We start from the raw sequence: 20,029 nt of genomic DNA, 5'->3' as shown, positions 1-20,029 counted from the left end.
CCCTGGCCTCACTTTTATTTTTGATTAATGTGTTTTTATTTTCAAAATTATCCTTGCAAAGTTTCAATTTTTGAATCTAAATATCATAGAATTTCTCCTCTCCGAATATTTAAAAGTAAGATAGGATAGGGATTATCATTTGGGAATTATTTTGATCCAGTCCTTTCTGGAGGCAGTAGAATTCATTTGACCTTTAAATGCCTCCTTCCAAACTATGATTCTCTAATAAAATAATTTGAGTCAGGTAAGGTGAGGCAAACCTCTGTGAGGTGGGATAGAACACACGCAGTTGGTTAATTCAAACATGAGGCAATTTTTCAAAACTATAATCAGATAACCACTAAGAATAATTTACTTCCCTTCATTTCTATTTAAGTTCTACAGTCATGTTCGTTTATTTATTTTGTGTGTGTCATGTGAGTGTGTGTGTGTCCATGTGTGTGTGTCCATGTGTGTGCATACAGATAGGTATCATGTGTATCAGTTACAGAGGTTGGTTCTGTCAATGTGCCATCTAATTTCTAGGGATCAAACAAAGGTGTTGGTCTTGGCAGCCTGTGCCTTTACTTGCTGAGCCATCTATAGGCCTGTCCCCTCTCCCCTGCTTCCCTTTATGCCTTTCTGCTGTAAGGTCCAGCAATTAATACATCATTGAGATGGGAAACAGCACGGGAGTTACTTTCTAATTTTCATTTGTTTTGGTTTGTATACTTCATTTCCTCATGAAATCACACCAGGAATTTATTCCTTTTCACTCTTGAAGGCTGTGTGGTATAGAAAAAAGAGCTTGGGTTGTAAAAGCAAGGGTATCAAAGTTTGAGATAATTTTTTCATTGTACTGTCAGACAAATTAGGCACATTCTTTAACACTTAGACCTCCGATATACTCATCTGTAAAATATAATAATCACACCACAATTTTGATTTTATTGGGGGGTTTAGTGGGAGGCTGCATGTGATTCTTCTGACACTGGATAGACACCAGCAAGTGCCGATATTGCTCATCTCCGTCTTTCTTCAGACTGTTGTATTTGATAAAGGTTTAATTATGACATTGCCCACACTTGCATGGTGCTCACAAGAGGCTAAGCAACACGCTAAGCATTGTTTTTATTTGAGGTAAGAGCTCATGTAACTCAGGCGGCTACATGAGTTCCTGTGTAGCCTCGTACTCAAGGATGACCTTGAACTTTTGTCTTCACCTTTCGTGTTGGCAGCCCTGATACACAGTGTGCAAAGGAACAAGGGCAGTGTTGTGTGCATGCTAGGTAAGCACCAAACCAACTCAGCTCCTTCCTCGCACTTGTGTGTCTTATTAAGTCATTCCGTCTCCATAATGACCTTGGGAAGTAGACATTATGATATTAGTTTTGTATGAAGAAACAACCCACATATTCAGAGAAGTTAAATAATACCAATAAAGTCACCAAACTAAACAGAAGAGAAACCGTGGGCCTGAATCCAGATTGGGTAGTTTAGAAGTTATTTCAGGTTTCTGTCAGGACACTGACAAGTGGTTCTGGTTTACTCTACCCTGGGCAGGGCCAATTATACCTGAAAAAGCTTATGCTAGGGTTTTTTTTTTTTTTTTTTTCATTGATGGGGCAGAATACAAGACAGAAGCAACTTAAAGGAGATGGGTTTTCTGGGCTTAGACTTCAGACTTCAGACTGAATAGTGCTTCTTGGCAAGGAAGGTAGGTCATTAGCTTGTTCCTGTGAATAGCAACAGAAAGCAGAATATTTGGCTGAGAACTAGACCAACCTGTAGCCTTAAAAACCCAACCCTCTAGTCCTTCATCTCCTTATAAGCACTATGTCTGAAAGGTTCGACCATCTGTAAGATGTTATTAGACTATCTCAAGATTATAAAACTTGCATTTATTTATTTACTTATTTTCAGTTTATTTATTTATTTATTTATTTATGTGTGCCCATGTGGGTGTCTGTGCAGGTTGGAAAACAACACACAAATGTTAGTTTTCTCCTTTACCCACGTAAATCATAAGGCTAAAACTCAGATCTTCGTGTTTGCCAGCAAGCACCTTTACCTGGCTAGCCATCTCACTGGCCCATTATAATGCATCTGACATGGCAATATTTATTGTAGATGTCCAAGAAGAATGTCTCTCTCTGTGTGGGTGTGTGTCTAATACAGCCATCTCCCCAAGTTCTTGTAACTGTAGTTTTCTGAGAGCATCATTCAGCTTACAAGCATATGGTCCAACTGTCACATATTACAGACGGAGAAATGGATGTCCAAGTGTAGAGTCAAGCTTACTCAACTTAATTGGCTAATTGGCGGCAAAGTTGAGATAAGACCCAGGCCTTCATCCTCCAAATCATGTGCTCTTGCCTTCTATCATGTAACAATTTTCTGGATAATAGTACCAGAGATAAAGGCTCACAATGTGATTTTCCAATGCCCCTGCGTAATCCACTTAGTACATTGAATAGAGCAGACATGTATCTTTACACTGTAATATTTTAGGTTTTTTTTTTTTTTTTTTTTTTTTTTTTTTTTTTTTTCAAAAGGAGACAATGCTACCTCTAGGGCCGTAATTGATGTATCCGATGACGGCATTATTTCCCTCTTACTCTTGTTTCTAGGGCTGTGTGTAAAGTTCTTAAAAGCCAGACAGCAGCCTTAGGCTGCTTCTTGTGGTGAATGTGCTTTCAGATGCCAGGGACCACATCTCTCAAGGGCTCTTTAGATAAGAGCATCATATGAACAGCACAGCTTTGGGATACAGTTGTAAAATCTTTAAAATATTTTCCCCCTACCAGATATTTGAATATTACATTTCAGTCCTCCAACAAACAGAGGATGTCAAGTATAGGATAACAGGTGAATTCTTGGAAGAGAGTGCGGTAGAAAATGCAGCCAGGTTAAATAGGGAAGGTGCAAATAGAGATATAAAGGCACTCATAATTTAGTAAATCTAACTTTCTAAATCCTGCAAATGGAGGAGAGCAGAAGAATATGAGACAGGAGCTGCCATCAGCTGTTTCCAAGCTTAAGAGAGACTCATTGTAAGGGAATATATATTGGTATTAGTTAATACCCTGAAGATGCACTTGCAACATGCCCTAATTATCTGTAATGAAACACTTGAATTTTGTCACCACACTAGGATCCATCTAAGCCAGATTTATACGCAGCGAGGTTTACATGACAAGAGACTTGAAGTTTAGAGGCTGTGGAGATGGTTGAGTTGGTAAAGGGCTTTACTAGGCAAGCACAAGGACCGGAGTTCAATCCCAGAGCCGGAGGAACGAAGACAGAGCTCAGTGACCAGCTAGTACAGTGGGGTTGGTGACCTGCAAGTTAAACAGCTTTGTCTTCAAAGACAACGTGGACAATGCTTGAGAAGGATACTTGGGTCTGACCTACGTAAAATATTCACAAATATACTTGTGCGCGCGCACACACATACGTACACACACACATACACACACCTCATCTACTGTGCATCTTATTTTGCTCTTCTAGTTTTTTCAGGAAAACTAAGGATGTTAAAAGTAAACAACACACTGAAAGTATGAAGACAGGACACTTCAGAGGTCTCAATTTCTGGGGCAGAGAGCAAAGAAGAGCACAAAGTAACCCCCTGGCTTCCATTCATCTCCTGTAATCACAGTGAATTTACAAAGGCTCTTCTCGACCTCCAATGGGCAAGTGGGTCTGCAACTGTCTGCAGGCCATGCCTGTGAGCAGCCGGCCTACAACGATATATTTGATATGCAAATGACAAAGCGGAGTAGGGAGCTGGCGGATAAGACTGGAGACAGATTTCAAGTGAGGGTCATAGTGGGACGAGTACAATGATCAAATTCACACATTAGATGCGTCCTTCCCCCTTCCTTTGTCAGAGGAGATATTTATTAATTAAACCAAAGGAGGCAAATGTGTACCCCATGAGCAAATTAGAACATCAAAACCTCGGAAAAGAGTTGGTGGGTATAGTGGGCGAGCCTGGAGAGGAGCCCTCAGGGAGAGAAAGGAAACTAGAATTTTTCCATTGACTCCAACAGTGAATCAAACAATAGCCAAATAAATTGTTAAATCAAAGGTGAGAATTTCAGGTTTTTTTTTTTTTTTTTTTTTTTTTTTTTTTTTTTTTTTTATGTCATGGCTTTGTTTCAAACCATTCACAACCTCTGGTTTATTTTCAGGAATGATGGTGATAAAAATGTGGAATCAAAGGACATGAAATTTGTTGTAATTACCACCGAATTGTAGTGTTTTCCAGTTCGCCAGCTCTTAAACTGCACTGTGTGTAGAGGACAATAAAATTTTAAACGAAAGAATTTAGAAGGTGCACAAAAGTTAAGGTGATCAAACTACGCCCCAAGGAAATTATGTGGTGTGTGTGTGTGTGTGTGTGTTTCTGCTTATGGAATTTCAGATTTTTTTTTTCTCTGATTCTGCTTTCCCCAAGTTCAGCCTTTCAGTTAGAAATTTCCAAGATGTAACTTGGCAAAGCAGCTTGCTGGTGTACACTCTGCCCAGTGAGGGAGGGTTTAAGTGGGATTTACGGTTCTGCAATCCCTCACCCGGGGCAGGCAGCGAGGGCTTTCTTCTGCGGGTTGGCAGCCTCACACCTTCTCTTCGCCGCAATCTTCAGTGAAAATTACATACTAGGTCTCATTGTTTGTTGGCAGGTGCTTCTTTCTGCCTTCATGGCAGCATATGTAGGCAGGAAGTAGGTAAGGCATCTTACCTTCCTAGTTCTGAGTCCTTCATCGTGAAGGCTGGGATTCTCCGATTTATCCTTAGCCAGGGTCATGTAATTCCCAGAAATTCTGATTTCAGAGTAGAGCCCACCACTGCCTTCTGCTATTTAAACATTATTGCATTTATTTAGTTCATTCATTCATTCATTTCTGTGTGCATGTACTCATGTAACTGTGCTAATGTTTCAAAGTGTTTATGTGGAGATCAGAGGACATCTTATTGGTTTTCTCCTTCTACCATGTGAGTCCCAAGGACCAAGCACTGGTCATAAGCTTTGGTTACAAGTGCCCTAACATGCAGAGCCATCTTGATACCCTATGATGTCATTTCTAACTGGGCTGTTGCCTCAATTTACCGTATGGTATGTACAGCAAAATGAAATGAAGAATTTTTGTTAGATTCAATGATTGAGGGGAGCCATCAACGTGATTCCACTTAACTACAGTTAAACCAAACTTGATTGAAAATTTAGTGGTCTCATCTGTGACTGGTGTAAGTCAGCTTTATAAATCCCTGTTCCGGATGGACCGTAGAGACAGCTCAACAGTTAAGAACACTGGCCACTCTTTCAGAGGGGTCAGGTTTGATTCCCAGTACTTCCATGGTGCCTTACAACTATCTATAACTCCAGTTCAGGAGATCCAGCCCCTCTCTATGGGCCTCCATGGGCCTGCGTGCATGTGTGGTACAGAAAACAAAATAAAAAGAGGTCAAAGTACTCTTTGAACCCCTAGTAGCATAAAGCCTGCAATCTTTTATGCATGATGACGTAGTGTCTGGTCACTTTGCTCTTCCCTAACTCAGCCACAGTTGAGAGAGCTTTGTCTCAATGTGTGTGTGTCAACACTATTAATGCCCATGTTAACCTTTCCATCTTCCAGGATTTGACCTGTTTAAGAAACAGCTCTGGAAAGAATAGGAGGAAGGACTGCTGCACCTGAAACGGATAAGAACTCCACGGGAAGACCAACAGTGTTAACTAACCTGGACCCTTGGGGCTCTCACGGACTGAACCACCAACCAAAGAGCATACACAGGTTGGACCTAGGCCTCCCTGCACAGATGAGGCAGAAGTGCAGTTTGGTTTTCATGTGGGTCATGAACAACTGGAATGGGGCTGTCTTAAAAGTGGTTGCCTGTACACGGGATATGTTTTTGCCAGCTGGTCTGTCTTAACTGGTCTCAGTGCTCTAGGCAGGACAAGATGTAGTCTTGGGAGGTACAGAGAACCTGCAATATCGTTTTGTAGCAGGTAAGGAAATGGATTGGAGAGAAAGCCCTCCGCTGACATCCTATGCCTCTCCTTTCCTAATCTTCTTAGTGAATTTATACTCTTATCTTTTTATATGCCCCAAGATGCAATTTGAATAGAGCATGTGATAGGCTGGCATTTCAAGGCAAGTCCAGGTGATTCTCCTTTAGCCATAGATAGTCAGCGTCTAGCTTTTACATCTCATTCTCGGGAACTTAGGTCAGCATCGACTCAATTCAGGTATCAGTGGCCGAGGGGGATTTTTCTAGAGCCCCTTTGGGTTCTTTAATTTCAGTGTTGGTCAGGGCTAATTTTATTTTTCTACTGATGCTAAATATAGCAGCTGAGTATTAAACGGCAGACACTGAAAGCGGTTTACTCTGAGATTATCAGCTGTTTATTATAATCAGTAAGCAATGAGAAACATTTCCAGAAATGTCTCAAGGACAACCTGCCTGTAGACTTTTTTTTTAAACTCGATGGGCAGGTCTGCATAGGAAGGACACTTTGTTGGTTCAGTGTCCAGACTGCCAAATCCTTTCAGGGCAGAGTAGATAAATGTCCTTCCAAACATTTAGATTATCCAGATCTCTCCCCTTCCCTCCCCTTTATCTTTCCTTCATTTTTCCTGTCTTGCCCTTTTCCCTTCATGGGGACCTTAGTATATCCCTCCTTTATTTGAAACTTGGGACAAGGGTCAGAGGTAAATGACTGTCACTCTGCTCAGTGTCCCTTTCCCCGGGGGTAGGGGGTGGGGCTGACTCTCCTAGGAGCCAGTTCATCCAACAAAGGACATCTCCAGGTGTTAATCCAGGCAGTAGCAATGGTCAGGGGTCGTCATTGATACATGAATCACCTGCGTGTTTCTCAAATGACTTTATGTTCGAACGCTTACCAAATTTACACTGGTTTAAAAATAGAAGAGTGACAAAGAAGGAACATGTTTGAAGTGCATCAAAATAGGAAAATGTTTTCATGAGCCCCATTATTTTTATTATTTTGTAGAGGTGACATTTATTGATTTTCTTAATGTTTATGTATTCATATATTTGGAGGCACAGTTTCATTGTCAACTGGAACTTACTATCTGGCCCGAGTTTGCCTCAGACTCACAGAAATCCTCCTGCTTCAGCCTCCCAAGTGCTGGAATTACAGAGGTGAGCAACCGCACCTGTCTGAGACTCACTTGTTTTTCATGCAATAATATACATTAATTAAAAATAAAATGCATTTGGGTATTCATTTAGTGATTTAAAGTTGTGACGGCTGATGGAGTCTTCCTTCAATTTCCCTCTCGGATTTTCCTTTACATGTTCAGCCTTATTTGTCTGTTAGCAAATCTCTACGGTCAGGAAAGTCCCATTTGAAAATGAATAAAAGTAGCAGGGCATCTTGGCAAATGCTTATAATCTCAGCACTCAGTAGATATAGACAAGGGGAGCGCTGTGACTGCGACTTTGAGGTCAGGCTGGTCTATGTGTTTAAGTTTCAGTCTAGTCAGGGCTTTGTAGTGAGTATCTATCAATCAATCAACCAATCAATCAATCAATCTATCTATCTATCTATCTACTATCTACTATCTATCAATCTATAATAAAATCAGTGAAACTGTGAAATTGTAAAATGTCACAATGAAATTATGCACAAGAAACAGGTGGCAAATTTATCTCTGCCACGAGGAATTTGAAAATTAGCAGTATTGGTGCAGGGGAGATAGCTCAGTGCATAAAGGACATGCAGGACCAGAGTTTGGGTCCTCAGAACCTCATAAACACCAGTGAAGTGTAGCATGACCTGCTTGGAATCTGAGAAGTTGAGAAGTGGAGACATGGGATCCCATGTCAAGTCTGACGGACTCCACTTCAGTGTGTAAGGTAGACTGTGACAAAGGAAGTTGTTAACTTTGCACCTGCACATATGTGAACATGAAAACATGTGAACACACCACACACATAAAATTATCAATATGATTAATGTTTCACTAAAGAATGCAAATATATCTTTATGGTGTATTGAAGTTAAGGGCAGGTTTCAAAGATGGCTATCAGGTTGTTTTTGTTTATTTATTTGTTTTGTTTTGTCTTTTAAATCTGAAACTGTTGATCAAAGTCTATGCCTTTGCTAAAATGAGATATTGGTTGTTTCTGTTCCTTTCTCCATTTTGGGGGGGGGTGTATGGGATATATATATATATATGTATATGTATATATATATATTTCTATATATGTTGGCATGTGCCTATGCACATGTGTACTTGTACATATGGAGCCCCTGACATTGATATTGAGAATCATATTTGGTTGCTCTTTGACCTTATTCACTCAGATGGGGTCTTCCCGTCAAACCCAAGACTTGCCAATACAGCTATCGTCACTAGCCAGCTTGCTTTGGGTATTCCCTGTCTCTGTTTCCTAAGGTTTGAATCATGTACGGCCATGTCTGATACCCACCTAACACTTTGTGAGTTCTCATACTTGTGCACAAGCACAGTAACTACCTAGTTATCTCCCAAGCCTGAGGCATTCTTGTTACTTGATATGAACTGTGTCTCAATTTTGGTTTTCATAGTGCATCACACTGCACTTGCCAATGGGAACATACATTTTTTGATGTGTTCTGCAAATGTCCATGTTGCACTTCACAGAAGACCTTCTCTTTGTTTTCTTTGTTCACAACTCATGTTTGGGAATGGATATGCCTAAGGAAAATATAAAATAAATAGGATCATGAAACTCATTTTAATCTCAACATGTATTCATTAAATGAATAAGATACCCTAATACTGTGTATGTTCCTTTGGATTTTATTCAATAAGCACAAATTGAGTACCAACCAAATGCATAACATGCAAGCCACAAATTAAAGAAAAAAAATACATTCCAGGCTGGAGATATGATTGAGTTGGTAAAGTGCTTGCCTCCTAATCAGAGCGATCTGAGTTTAATGCCCAGAGATATTTAAGAAACATACTAGGCATGGAGGTATGTGTTTGTAATTCTCACTCTGGGTAAACAGAGAAAACAGATCCTTGTTGTTCACTGGTTCCATAGCTGAACCTAATTGTCTTGCTACAGGCCAGTGAATGACACTGTCTTGGAAAGAAAAGGAAGTATGTGAGTTCCAAGGAACATCTGCGGTGTCCTCCGGCTTCCACATGACAGGTACAGATTTATGAATACCTGTGTCTGCAGCCAGACAAACCTGCATGTAAACCTTACCTGTCACAAGCATATATACTTTTTTGTCCCCAAATACCTCTGTTCACAAATTTGTAGACCAGGAGAAGAAAGGGACAACTAAACAGACAAGCATCTTGTAATGCGGCTTAGGATTTAGCTATAGAGTATGTAGGAGACTGGCTTTCCCTTGGGCTGAAGTAAGAGGCAGGTTTAGAAATGTGTTTAAGTGGCACTGTCTTACTTATAGTGTCTATTGCTGTGAAGAGACACTATGACCAAGATGACTCTTATAAAGGGAAATATTTACTTGGAGTGGCTTACAGTTTTATAAGTTTAGTCCATTATTAATCATCATGGAGAAAACATGAAGGCATACAGGGGAGACATAGTGTTAGTGAAAGAGCTGAGAGTTCTACATCTTGATTCACAGGCAGCAGGAGACTATGTGCCACACTGGGTGTAGCTTGAGCATATAAGACTGCAAAGCCCACCCTTCCGATGACACACTTTTTTTTCTCCCTCACTTTCTCCAGCTTTTTTCTTAGATATTTTCTTTATTTACATTTCAAATGTTTCCTTTCCTGTTTTCCTCTCCAAAAATCCCCTATCCCTTCTCTCTCCCCCTGACCCCCAACCCACTCACTCCCGATTCCTAGCCCTGGCATTCCTCTATACTGGGGCATATGACCTTCAAAGGACCAAGAGCCTCTCCTCCCATTGATGACCAACTAGGTCATTCTCTGCTACTGCAGCTAGAGCCATAAATCCCACCATGTGTTTTCTTTGATTGGTGGTTTAGTCCCAGGGAGCTCTGGGGGGTACTGGTTAGTTTATATTGTTGTTCCTCCTATGGGATTGCAAACCCCTTCAGCTCCTTGGGTACTTTCTCTAGCTCCTTCATTGGGAACCCTGTGCTTTTTTCAATAGACAACTGTGAGCATCCACTTCTGTATTTGTCAGGCACTGAGCCTCTCAGAAGACAGCTTTATCAGGATCCTGTCAGCTAGCTCTTGTTGGCATCCACAATAGTGTCTGGGTTTGGTGGTTGTTTATGGGATGGATCCCCAGGTGGGGCAGTCTCTGGATGGTCATTCCTTCAGTTTCTGCTCCACACTTTGTCTCTGTAACTCCTTCCATGGGTATTTTGTTCCCCCTTCTAAGACAGATTGAAGTATTCACACTTTGGTCTTCCTTCTTCTTGAGTTTCATGTGTTTTGCAAATTGTATTGGTTATTCTGAGATTCTGGGCTAATCACTTATCAGTGAGTGTTCATATCATGCCTGTTCTTTTGTGATTGGGTTACCTCATTTAGGATGATATCATCCAGATCCATGCATTTGTCTACAAATTTCATAAATTCATTGTTTTTAATAGCTGCATAGTACTCTATTATGTAAATGTACCACATTTTCTATATCCATTCCTCTGTTGAGGGACTTCTGGGTTCTTTCAAGCTTCTGGCTATTATAAATAAGGCTGCTCTGAACATAGTGGAGCATGTGTCCTTATTACAAGTTGGAGCATCTTCTGGGTCTATGCCCAGGAGTGGTATTGCTGGGTCCTCAGGTAGTACTATGTCCAATTTTCTGAGGAACTGCCAAAATGATTTCCAGAGTGGTTGTACCAGCTTGCAATCCCACCAGCAATGGAGGAGTGTTTCTTTTTCTCCACACCCTCTCCAGCATCTGCTGTCACTTGAGTTTTTGATCTTAGTCATTCTGACTGGTATGAGGTGGAATCTCAGGGTTGTTTTGATTTGCATTTCCCTGATGATTAAGGATGTTGAACAATTTTTTAGGTGCTTCTCAGTCATTTAATATTCCTCAGTTGAGAATTCTTTGTTTAGCTCTGTACCCCATTTTTAAATAGGGTTATTTGGTTTTCTGGAGTCTAACTTCTTGAGTTCTTTGTATATATTGGATATTAGCCCTCTCTCAGATGTAGGATTGGTGAAGATTTTTTCCCATTCTGTTGGTGGCCTTTTTGTCTTATTGCGAGTGTCCTTTGCTTACAGAACCTTTGCAATTTTATGAGGTCCCATTTGTCGATTCTTGATCTTATAACACAAGCCATTGGTGTTCTCTTTAGGAATCTTTCCCCTGTACCCATATGTTCGAGGCTCTTCCCCACTTTCTCTTCTATAAGTTTCAGTGTATCTGGTTTTATGTGAAGGTCCTTGATCCAGTTGGACTTAAGATTTGTACAAGGAGATAAGAATGGGTCAATTTGCCTTCTTCTACATGATAACTGCCAGTTGAGCCAGCACCATTTGTTGAAAATGCTGTCCCCCCCCCCCACCCCTACTGGATGTTTTTAGCTCCTTTGTCAAAGATTACCATAGTGGGCACACTTCTTCTACCAATGCCGCACCTCCTAATAGTGCCACTCATTACAGGCCAAGCATTCAAACACATGTCTCTGTGGGGGCCATTCCTATTCAAACCACCATAGATACTCATTCTATGAGACCATAAAGACATAAAGTCACCCATTCACTTCTCTAGGAGGTTCTGACATAGCTACTGACCAATTGAGTTAAATGGACGATCAAGTAAACAAGCACATGTCAAGCAATAAGACTATATTGGTGAGATAAATTATCATAGCCTCTGTCTTGTTAGTGAGTGACCAACATTTAACAAGTGAATAATTGAGAACTGTCACATGCACTCTGAGAAGTACAGGGCATTATACTCAAGGACAATAGGGAACTGGTTTATTAGAAGATAAAAAATGGACTGTGAGACTTATAAATATTTCAGTTGGGACTGGAAAGATGAATGAATGTTAGAAAGTGAAGTGTGAGCTAGAGTCTGCCATGCTGAAGAATTAGAGTATCTGAATATGGACAGAGATCAGAAATGGTTGTTAAAGATTAGACCAAGAAAATACCTATATAGCTTCATGATATTTGTGTGTGTGTTCCCTTACCTGTATGGTACCCTGGTTTATTTCAGCTTCTTTTTAATTTTAATTTTTATTTATTTATTTAAAGATTTATGTCTGTCTGTATGTATGTATGTCTGTATGTATGTATTTATTTATTATATGTAACTACTCTGTAGCTGTCTTCAGACACCCCAGAAGAGAGCATCAGATCTCATTACTGATGGTTGTGAGCCATCATGTGGTTGCTGGGATTTGAACTCATGACCTTCAGAAGAACAGTCGGTGCTCTTAACCACTGAGCCATCTCTCCAGCCCCCTTTTTTATTTTTATATATGTGCAAAGGTGTTTTGCCTAAATGTATATGACTGGGTACCACATGTGTGCTCGGTGCCTTTGTAAAACAGAAAAGAGTGTCAGATCCCCTCAAGATAGAGTCACAGAAAGTTATGAGTTACCATGTAGGTATACTGAGACTTGAACCCATGTCCACTGAAATAGCAGCCAGTGCTCTTAACCACTGAACCATATCTTCAGTTCCCAGTTTCAATTTCTTTTTCAGAGACTTTTAGTGATTCTAACTAAATATTCCCACTCATAGGCAGGCTGGTTAGAATTACACAAGAAAGGCCACATTCTCCAGATGCAGTTGATATGGTATACATATAATATGGTATGTGGTATACTTCAGTATCTTACTTAAGATCTGAGCTTTTCTATGAAGCTAAATGAACACCAGGGATAGGTTTTACTGGAAAATTAATATCACAAAGAATGTTAGGAATGATTACTTTAAAGTCATTCAGATTTGGTAAACTGTGCTAGACACTCTTGAAGGCCATGTTGAAATTTAAACTATTTTCTAAATGGAAATGGATGTTAATTTTCTGATTGAAGGAAGTGACATCATCCAATTATGCTTTATTATATGTCTCACAGGGCTGTGTGGGGAATGAATGAGTTGAATCTGGTCAAGATAGAGACAAGAAGGCACTTTCAAAATTATAGTAACAGTAAAGGAGGGTAGAATGGAGTCTAGGGTAGAATGGTCACAGTGGAGGTAGAAACCAGGTCAAGAATACACTTTAGAGTCAGTGTCGCCTGGAGTGGACAATTAGCTGGATGACGGTGTTTAAGACAGATGACTCTCAGGTTTGTGATAAGAATAAATGGATGCACAGAGTTGCCAGGTATTTAGAGGATCAAGGGCTCATATCTGGAACACTGAAATTTAAAAATTTTAGCAAGATAAACAGATAGCCCCATTATACAATGTTGGATACGTGGCTTGAGTCTCAATAAAGAGGTCTGAACTGAGTTCAGAATTTGAGCATCATTGATGGGTACAGTGATTTCAAAGTCAGGGGAGCTGATAGGATGTTGCAAAGGAAATAGTTGAATCTCCAGTGCTGTAAGAAGAAAAGTAAAATTTAATTTGGAAGTATAGTGGCTCATTGCGATTGTTTTGACTGCCTAATATCTAGACGATCTTCCTATGCTTTCAGTATTATACTTATGAAACTTGTAAATGATGAATTCTGTTGCAAAGGTAAGTGTCCTGAGCACACTAGGTCTTTACAATCTCTGTTGCAGCTTCTGTCACCGGCTGAACTTGTACTGAAGTGAGATTCAGGAGGTAGTTGATGAAGTGGAGATATTTTTTTTTTCCCTAGGAAGAAAAGCCACATCTCCCATGGCTTGTGCCAAGGCAAGTGCCTTTATGTGACTAGAACCATTTATCTCAATTGTGCTAAAGTCAGACAGACCTTGAGCATGGAACATGATAAACGCTTGCTCTAAAGCCAGCTGTGATAGCTCATCTTTACAGTCAACTTAGCTGCATCTAGAGTCACCCAGCAGACAAATTCTGCCTATGCCTATGAAGGTATTTACAGAGAGGCCTAACTGAAGACAGAAGGCCCATTGTGAGTGGTGTCATTCCATAAGCTGGAGTCCCAAACTGAATAAGAGGAAGAAAGGGAGGAAGCCAACTGAGTACCAGTATTCATCTCTTCCTGATTCCTGACCTAACACTTCTGTCACCACAGCTACAACCATTTTTGCCACCATAACTTCCCTCTCATGATGGACAGTACTTTTGAATTGTGAGCTCAAAAATCCTTCCCTTCTTTAAGTTGCTTTGGTCAGCTAGATTGTCACAAAAATGAGAAAAGGAACCAGCAGATCAACTATCATTCTTTTTATTGTATGGATTAAAATGTGACTTTGGAAGGCTAAGACCAGATCCAAGTTCTGGGGCTGTCTTACTTCCATGTCCATGTGCTTTGTTGTATCAAAGATAACACAGAGAATCCACAAAGTTGTATATTGTATAATCTTTCACAAGTTTGTTAATGTACCGACAATCCCTTTAAAACCTGTGGCAGTGTTTTTAAAATATATATATATATATATATATATTTATATATATTTAATATGCTTTTCTTTGTGTATAAGCATCTGTTAGAGAACACCTTGCAGGAGTTGATTCTCTCCTCTGAGTCTTAGGGTTCAAACTCAGACTATTAGACTTGTCAGCAAGTTACTTTATTCACTGAGCCACCTGGATGGGCTGTGGTAGTGTGTAGAATGCTTTTGATCTGGGTATAAAAAATGTAGCATTAGGACATAAGATCTACATGCATTTTGGGGTAAATTTATATGTATAAAAATATTTTGTCTTTTCTTTCACTTTAATTTTCTCTTGCAAGGTCTAAAGATTCCTGATGGCTTTTCTTTGGCACACAGTGGTGATAGAATGAGAAAAGACTGTTCAGATACTGGCAATTTTACCAAGAGAGTCCATTGCTAAAAGTACTATTTTATTTGCTCGGTTACTTTGGCTATGTCTCAGAAAATGTCCGACTTTGTAGAGATAGCCTTCCTGATTCCCAGTGTGAGAGAGTTTACAGTTGTATGAGGAACAGCTGAACCTATTTCTAAAGCTGACTTGGTTTGCATACTAAGAGTCCCCTGGGATTTTGCTAGGGTTAGTTGTCCTGAGCATGTGCAGTGGCTGCTATTCCAAATGAAAGAACTAGTTTGTTTGTGCTTTAATTATCTCTTCTTACAAGATCTACCCAGCAGTATTGCTCCATGCAGCTTGAAAGAATTTAATTAAACAAACAAACAAAAACAGCCCTTGCTTTTGTTGTTATTGTTGGTCTTAGTTGCTGGAATGAAATCAGGCAACGATTGTGCCAGTACATGGAGATTTTTTTTTTTCTTCTTATGAAGAAACTGCTATTAAGACTAAGGACAGAAACACTTAGGTACATAATACAAGATTTTTTTCCCCACTTGAAGTGTCCCCTTCTTTGCAGTGGGATAGAAATGCAAATGTTGAGATGAGTACCTTTGCTTTCCATGGAAAGTTCCAGAACTCTATATGCAAATTCAAAGAGAATTAAAGGATTTACTAGGAACCCAAGTATCTTTTTATTTTTCCAGAAGAGTCTCAGAAAAGGTAACAAAAAAATCTTGGAATCGCATAGAAGATCAAATCTGGAAATAACTCTAAGGTCATCTGGTCTACCTGGGTAAAAGAGGAGGGAGAGAAGGCTCAGATGAAGAATGGTTAGTAGCCAAGATGAGTTCTTTAGCTTCTAGTGGCACAAGATTTTATTACCAAACAAAAACATCTCAAATTGTTCATTAAGCACGTACAGGTTTATTGTAGGAAAACGAAAAACGAGCAAGGCACGGAGATTTCTCAAAAGTTTGTATTGTGTCTGATAAATTCCTAGAAATCAATGTAGAACATAGCTCTTTTTGTCTGAGATTCTTTTATTTCATTTTCTCAAGTCTTATGAAACTTGGCAGAGGAAGTAAAGTAGATAAAACAGAAAGGAGAATCTGATGTTTCCCCAACAGTTGAGAAACCTGTTTGCTACACTTAGGGCATGAAAACTGAGTTTTGATTCATGTGAATTAATCTGATGGAATACACTTTCATTAAATACCTTCTTGCTATGTGCCACTGTCTGAGACCAATGTACATATTTAAACAAATTAAAAATTGTAACTGGCTTTTATTTCAAGATACTTTCAATATACTTGGCTAAATTGACAACATGCTGTATATATTTTTAAATTAAAATATTGTATTTATTGTTACTATGTATGTATGCACATGATATATAAATATATGTGTGCATATGCTACAGCATATGTGCAACTTTACAGACTTAATTTTCTTCTTTTACAGTGGGCTCTGTGAGTCAAAGTCAGATTATCAGGCTTTCTGAAAAGCACTTTTCCCTATTGGTCTATCGTTCTTGGCTAGTTTGTATATTTTTTAAAAAATGCTAATTTCTAGTACCATGGTATATACCTGCAGTAATGCTACTTTGGTATTTAAAGACAGACACTGTGGGGTTTCTTTGGACAGATACTTGTTCCTCTGCTGCAACAGATTATTTTTTTCTCCCATTGAGGCAATCTGATTATAAGTCATTTTTATTAAGTGAGAACTGATTAACATATATTGATATGCTTATGAATGCTCTTAGCATTTTATGAATATTTGTTGAGCATCTATAATGTTTTAGGTGACAGGTGCTTAGCAGCCAAAGCCTGGTTTATGAATGCATATATTATGATTAGTGCTCTATATAGGTATAAAATGGTTGTGAAGTTCTTTAAAACTTTTAATAGTAGAAACTCACTGTTCTCTGTAGTGTTCTTTGAATTCTACTTTGATAGTTTTACTATAAGGTACTTCCTAATAGCACCTATGGAGACACACAAAATCCCACTTATTTTATTCCTTTAAATCAGATGAATTAGACCCTGGGGAGACTGCTCAACTAGTAAAGTGTTTGCCTTGCAACCATGAGGAGCTGAGTTTGATCTGCTCAACCCATGCTAAAAAAGAAAAAGAAAAAGAAAGTGGCGCACACTTGTAATTCCCATCCTAGTCAGGCAGATACGTGGGCTTTGCTGGCCCGCCAGCCTAACCTACTAGCCTCAGGCCTGTCAAGGACACTCTTTCAGAATAGTCAATCAACTAATGGTGGATCGATCCTAAGGACTGATACCTGAGATTGTCTTCTGGCCTCCATATACATGCACATACAGATGCAACATCACCCAGAGGAACATATGTGCATGTACACCAACATGAACATAAAATCACATAGACAAGCTTCATAGAGTCGGACATGCCTGTAATCCAAGCATGTGAGGGAAAACATCAGAATGATTACAAGCGCAAGGCTCACCTGGGCTGCTTAGAGAGACACTGTGTCAAAGAAAAAGCAAACATCAACACCCCAAAGGACACAAACATCTTGGAATGGAATTAGAAGTTCCAAGGAAAGCAGTAAATGCCCAGGAGATCTTTTATGATATGATATTCAGGTCTAGATCAATCAGGTATGCAGGACTTGTTGATTGAAGGGCCAAGCCAAAGGGCAGGGTGTATGAAAGTGCAGAACCTTAGAGGCTAGGCGGTAATGAACGGCCATGATGAGGAGGGAGAGCCAGGAAACACTGTGAAGAGGGAGAATACAGGTGAGATATAAGGACAAGAGCAAAGGAGATAAACTCAAGTGCAGTCAGTTTTTTGGTTACCTGACCTTGATCCTTAGATAGGTCAGATCTCTTACCCATGGTGTTGGTACAGCAGAAAGGGATCTCTGCAGATCCTTTGGAAGAGACTTTGAGAGACCAAAGTTGATCCGTTGTTCTAGTTTCCCCTGGAAACATAATGTGACAGACATGTTATTGCATGTGAGCCAGTAGCTTCTACTTTGTCTTACACATACATGTTGAAATATCGACCAATTTTGTAATTATTAAATATGATCAAGTTTAGCCTTTTTGCCGCTGATTAATTTATTTATAATCTCAGGATTACACCTTGGCTCAGACTTTGCAATATAATTTTGAAGCACAAAATGTGACGTCTATAAAACACGAACTTCTTGCAGTCAGGAAGGTCAATCTTATATATTATGTCAAGTTTAAAGAAATCAAACACGGACCCTCCAACCTCCGCCCCACTTTCTAAATGTAGAGCTAGAGAAGTATTTTGCTGAGGCTGAGTGCACACCCCTTGGTAGCATGGGTTTGTAATTGAAACGTTGACACGACCTTAAAGCATCACCGTGCGAGCAGTGTTATTCTAATAAATCTTGTCCCTAATCCTCAGAGAGGACCTAAAGAAGAGATTTGCTTTCTGTATCGGCTTTCATTTACTGAAAGGCTTCTGAAGATAAAGCTCATAAACTATGGAGGGACAGATACAATGTGGGCTAAAGGGTTAAAGGGCCAGAGGCAGCTCTGTAATTCTCAGAAATGGGCAGCAGATGTTGTTTGACATTTTGAAGCACAGTTTCCTTCTCCTCCACGTACTTTCTTTGGCTATCACGCTTTTCAAGGCAAAGATGTATTACTGTACATGGGAATCGCTTGGCAATGAGTTTCCTGCTTAGACTACAGAGGGGCCTAATATTAAGACTAATTTTTATTTAATGCAGTGTCTTTTCACATAAATGGAATCACAAATTGCATTTGAAAAGCGAATGGCCTCGGTAGAGTTTATCATGAAACTCGGTGAATTAAATCACACCTTATAAAAAAAATGAGTAAATATAATTGGAAGGAAACATTGCTTGAGCCTAGGACTCTCCTACATATTAATTTTGGTTGCTAAGGGAACTGCCCCGGTTTGTGCTGACTTCAGGTAAACTCTGTGCAGATAAACACCTGCAGCTTCACACCTGCAGGCACACGTTGGGATGAGGACTTGGTTTTCTGTTTCACGAGAGAGTGGTGAGAAGGATGTGGTGATGGTAAATGATTAGTACGTGGGATAGACCATCTCGGTGGGTAAGATTCGAGATGAAACTGGGCACCCAGAGCCCCAGGTTGTCATCAGCTGGAAGCTTGCAAGGCAAGTGGAGAGTTAGCTTCAAGCCGATGGTTGGATGAGAAGGAATGAAACCAGCAACAAGGTGGACGTACTCCAAGCTGGGGGAGAGGAGACATGTTTGTCTCCTGAGTGTGTAGCTCAGCATTGCTAGTGGTATCAGTTTTGGCTTCTCAAAAGATTAAAGCGTGGACCATAGTGGCTGGCTATTTACTGAGACCAGGGAAAACTATTGGTTAACTAAGAGGTAAAGTTAAGAAAGTGGACTGAGTTATGTGACATAGGATGGCTGGTGCTGGATGCTTCCCCAAGGTTACATGAAACCAATATGTCAGTTGTGTAAAAGGCATGGATTTTGTATTCTAGTGGAGAAATGAGTTTATTACTTACGACTATGAAAATAAGAACTTTATGAGACTAAAGTAATAAGGAAAAGCAATAAGAAAGCATCTTTCTTAGTTTTCAAGCCACATTCAAATAGCCATTTGACTGAAGTGATAACAGTGGGTTTAAATTAAAAGTGAGAATCTCTTTTTGGGTGGGGGAATGAGGCACAATACCAAATGTTCATTGATTCTGTTTTCTTATTGATGAGGAAATGCATATGCCAACACTGAAGTCCAAGCACAGAGTCTCATTTGAGAAAAATCACCAACCGTTTCCCACCAAATCTGTCTTTCTTTCAGTGCCCTCCCTACCAACCACCTGCTGATCAGGCTACAGAGAAAATGAGATGTAAAAGAAAATAAAAGCAAACACAAAGTCTGCAAAAAGCCTAATAAAACTCAAGAGCACCAGGAATGGACCCCTGCCCAGTCATTGGCTAGGTGTCTATAGAGAGAAAATGTTGAGTCAGAACTATGCAGTGTTCTGTGAGGTAGAAATCTGGACTGAGCCATAAACTGGAGTAGACTGTATTGAGATGGGTTTGATGATTATAGCCACTTAGGGACTGGTGAAGGGTGAGTAGTATCTGTGCCTACAGTAGGACTGCATATAGATTCCCCCTTCACCCAGTTTTCATTCCTTTAGTTTTTTGAATCTTTCTTATTTAGCAGATAGTTTCAATTTAGTGGAACCATGTTGTCTTGTCTGTTAT

At 39.8% G+C, this 20,029-nt stretch overlaps 1 long non-coding RNA gene across 3 annotated transcripts in view; it reads right to left on the bottom strand.

Annotated features, from left to right (window-relative positions):
* Gm13219 (predicted gene 13219) overlaps nt 1-20,029 on the bottom strand; it is a 115,055-nt gene that overhangs the window by 39,851 nt on the left and 55,175 nt on the right. For 2 of the 3 annotated variants that reach the window (NR_168279.1, NR_168280.1), the window contains 2 exons: nt 17,666-17,755; nt 15,654-17,549 (listed from right to left, as the gene is read on the bottom strand). This is a non-coding gene — a long non-coding RNA (predicted gene 13219). Of the gene's footprint in view, nt 1-15,653; nt 17,550-17,665; nt 17,756-20,029 lie in introns of those variants that run through there. The other variant, NR_168281.1, reaches the window with a different exon arrangement.

The sequence above is a fragment of the Mus musculus genome, chromosome 2, assembly GCF_000001635.26.
Source record: "Mus musculus strain C57BL/6J chromosome 2, GRCm38.p6 C57BL/6J".
Classification (NCBI taxonomy): Eukaryota; Metazoa; Chordata; class Mammalia; order Rodentia; family Muridae; genus Mus; species Mus musculus.
This window is presented reverse-complemented; position numbering and strand designations above follow the sequence as displayed.